Raw genomic sequence first — 4,475 nt, 5'->3', positions numbered from 1 at the left:
TGAAAACTAAGACATAAATTCATAAATTCACTGGCTATATCATCTAGAAATGTCTTTTCTCAATAAGGACTGGTTGTGTATACATAGTTTTAATGAGCTAATACCCACTAGACCTATGTTCCCCAGCATTTTAGTTCACATTCATCCAGCGCTTGCACTCTAACATCTGTGCAGTCCCACAAGCTTTCAACAGAAGAGTTTTACTTTATGTTATTTGTATTATGAAACAAGAGTCATACCAAAGACAGTTTTTCAAACTGTCATTCACTCTTCTGCAGATCTGGATTTGCCTTCCCTGAGGAACATCCCCTTCCCCAAGTAAACTATGAAAGCAAATGATGCAACACCACCTTCTCAAAAGCAACATTAAGACACAGTTGCTACTTAGCTGTGGTACCTGGGGCAGGGTACCTGGGATTATTTAACCATCCCAGGCTTCATTTGCCCCACAGGTAAAAAGGAGCCAACAATAGATGAGAAAGAAGAAGGGTGGGCCTGAAAATGAGCATGAGAGCTCTTTTCTGTTAATCCTGAGACTTTTTGTACCACATCTCCTCTCATTGTATTAAGGATCTCAGTAAAAGTTAGTTGAGTGCCTCTTTTCAACAAACGATGCTAGGAAAACTGGATATCCCATGCAAAAGAATAAAGTTGGGTCCTTAACTTGCATGTGGCATACCCATACAAAAATGAACTAAAAAGGGATAAAATACCTAAACATAAAGGCTAAAATGACAAAACTCTTAGAACAAAACATAGAGGAAAAGCTTCATGACATTGGATGTGGCAAAGATTTTTTAGGTATCGTACCAAAAGCACATCTTGTCTTACTAGAAGGTCTTCAGGGCAATAACATGCATGGAGCTGTCATCTCCTATGATGATGATGCCTTCTTCTAGAATACCTCCTGAAGGACCTGCCTGGGGCTGTTTTAGAGTTAACTTGCTTTCTGTGAGTAGAAGCAATACACTCTAAAATAACAACACATTAGTATATTAACTACATAAACTAGTAACATCTTCTTTTATTATCAAGTATATATGTACTGTGCATAATTGTATGTGCTACACTTTTATATGGCTGACAGTGCAGTAGGTTTGTTTACACCACCATTACCATGAACATGTGAGTCATGTGTTGTCCTATGATGTTAGGATGTTTACAATGTCCATAGGAGATGGAAATTTTCAGCTCCATTATAACCTCCTGGAACCACCATTGATATGTGATCCATCATTGATTGAAATATCCTTATATGGTACATGACTACATATAAAGAGCTCACGCAACTCAACAATAAAAAACAAACAATCCAATTTATTTTTATTTTTTGCAGAGGCAGGGTCTTATCATGTTGCCCAGTGGTTGGGGAGGCCAAGGTAGGAGGATCGCTTGAGACCAGGGGTTCTCCCCAAACACTAGAATTATAGGAGTGAGCTACCACACCAGGCCCAAACAACCCAACTTAAATATGAGTAAAGAACGTGAATAGGCATTTATCCAAGAAGATACACAAATGGCTAATAAGAACATGAAAAGATGTTCAGCATCACTAGTCATTAGGTAATGCGATTCAAAACCACAATGAAATACTACTTCATGCCCGTTAGAATAGCTATTACCAAAAAAATGGAAAATAAGTGTTGAGCATGTGAAAAACTTAGAACCCTTATATATTGCCAGTGGGAATGCAAAACGGTGCAGCTGCTGTGAAAAACAGTAGGTGGTTCCTCAAAAAGTTAAGCATAGATTTACCGTATGATCCAACAATTCCACTTTTAAGTAGTATATACTATACAAAATAATAAGAAACAGGAACTTGAACAAATCTTTGTTCACCCACGTTTATAGCAACATTATCCACAATAGCCAAAATATAGAAACTACCCAAGTGTCCACCAACAGATTAACGAATAAACAAAATATGATCTATCCACGCAACAGACTATTATTGATTTATAAAAAGCAATGGAGTTCTGATATTTGCTACAAACTGCATGAACCTTGAGAACATTATGCTAAATGAAAGAAGCCAGACACAGAAACACAAATATTATATGATTCCACCTTTATGAAGTACTTAGAAGAAGCAAATCCGTAGAAACAGAACTAGAATGGTGATTGCAGGGGGCAGAGGGAAATGGGGAGTTAATGGGTACAGAGTTTCAGTTTGGGATGATGAAAAAGTTCTGGAGAGGGATAGTGGTGATGGTTGCAAGACAATATGAATGTACTTAATGCCACCAAATTGTGTACTTACATGGTTAAAATGGTAAATTTTTTTAACCATGTAAGTTTCAATATTACGTGTATTTCATTGCCAAAGAAGCTTTTAAACAATCAAGAGGAAATGTTTTAAGTTAGTTAAGTGCCAACTATGTGCGAAGTCCTAAGCAACACACCAGGAATACAGCGAGGAGCAGAGTGCCCAGCTCCTCAATACAGAGATAATTTATTGAATTAATGAATGAAATATTTTAGGCTCTGTCTATATATAAAACAACAGATGTCAACAGGCTATTTTTACAATGCTTTTTTCAGGGGTTTTAATACCCAAAGAAGCAAATTTAGTAAGGGTAGAATTAGAAAGAGTTTAGATATTCATTCCATTACAAGATCAAAAGCACTTTTTTGCTGCTTTTGCTGTCATTTTTTATTTTTGTGTTTCACTATTATGTTTTAAATAAGGACAAAGATGTGGAGAAAAAGACACAATGTTCTTTTCAACTACTTTCAGAAAAACCTCATGATTTTTGAAGAAGAGATGAGTGGAAATAGCTGAGAGTGTCTTTTCTAACAGGACCAAAAGGATGAATTGTATAATGTCCATGAAGCATCTTGATCTCCACAAGCAACTTCGCGGATCCACTACAGGGAAGCCGACAGCCTACTTTCTTTTCAACTTCTGTCGGCTCTCCCCAGTTTCTCTGGTGATTTATCCTCTATCTGAAAGATTCAGGAGAAAATGTAGTTTGAGGTTTGAATTCAGAATCAGGCAAAATGAGATTCAAAAACTAGAGCTGTCTTACCTTCCTTGAACTCCATCACCAGTAAAACCTTCAAACCAAAATGCTTCATTTCTCTTTTGCCCTTTAGCCCCATAGCCACCAAAAAGGTACGGGAGATCCACGGGGATGGTGGCATTGGGGCCTGGGCAGCTCTGTTCTTGTAGTCATTTGCACATGGCTTTGATGGCATTTTCCCTTCCCTGTAGCTTAGACAAATAGAATTGGAGCAAGGAGGTAAAAAAGAAATCTGGTAAATATTTCTATCCGTCTTGTACTGATCTTCATGACAAAAGAAAAATGGTGTGTGGTTGTTTTTGATCTTATTTGAAGCATTGTGGCTCCCTCAGACAAAATGCATTCCCATACACAAACATATATATATATATTTATATATATACACACACACACTTCTGCCAAAGACCCTAGAATATGTGTTGTATGGTTTATACTCCATCCTTCTACGCTAGACCCATGCCCTCATGCTGATAATCTAATTTATTTAGCTTTATTTATTTAGCTGATAATCTACTTTATTTAGCTTAATATATGTGAAAAATACAAATCCATAATTAAAGTTTTGATGTCACTCTAAGTGATCAAGAACATAGTACTTTGGCCTCTTGGTGAATTGAATTTAATGGGTCAGTTCAGAGTTTGAGGATCTGCTTTCTTCATCTTTCCAATGTCATTGTTGGCAAATTGAGGCCAAAGTATTATAGCTAAAAATGTATAATTCCAAAGTCTAGTTCCTAAAAGAAATACACTCAGAAGTGAGAGGGGAAAAAAAGAAAACAATGCCAGAATTCCTGACTGAATTCTATTTCTAAAAGAGTATGTGCAGAGTCTATTTTAAGAATGAGACTTTTTATTTTAAGAATGAAATCTTTAAATAAGATAAGTGGGGGGGCGGAGCAAGATGGCCGAATAGGAACAGCTCCAGTCTCCAACTCCCAGCGTGAGTGACACAGAAGACCGGTGATTTCTGCATTTTCAACCGAGGTACTGGGGTCATCTCACTGGGGACTGCCGGACAATTGGTGCTGGTCAGCTGCTGCAGCCCGACCAGCCAGAGCTGAAGCAGGGCAAGGCATGGCCTCACCTGGGTAGGGCAAAGGGGAAGGGAATCCCTTTTCCTAGCCAGGGGAACTGAGACACACAACACCTTGAAAATCGGGTAACTCCCACCCCAATACTACGCTTTAAGCAAACGGGCACACCAGGAGATTATAGCCACACCTGGCCGGGAGGGTCCCACGGCCACGGAGTCTCCCTCATTGCTAGCACAGCAGTCTGTGATCTAACCGCAAGGCAGCAGCGAGGCTGGGGGAGGGGCGCCCGCCATTGCTGAGGCTTAAGTAGGTAAACAAAGCCGCTGGGAAGCTCGAACTGGGTGGAGCTCACAGCAGCTCAAGGAAACCTGCCTGTCTCTGTAGACTCCACCTCTGGGGACAGGGCACAGCTAAAAAG

This window comes from Rhinopithecus bieti, unplaced genomic scaffold, assembly GCF_001698545.2.
Source record: "Rhinopithecus bieti isolate Rb0 unplaced genomic scaffold, ASM169854v2 scaffold_33444, whole genome shotgun sequence".
In the NCBI taxonomy this organism is placed as follows: domain Eukaryota; kingdom Metazoa; phylum Chordata; class Mammalia; order Primates; family Cercopithecidae; genus Rhinopithecus; species Rhinopithecus bieti.
Note: the sequence above shows the minus strand (reverse complement) of the source record.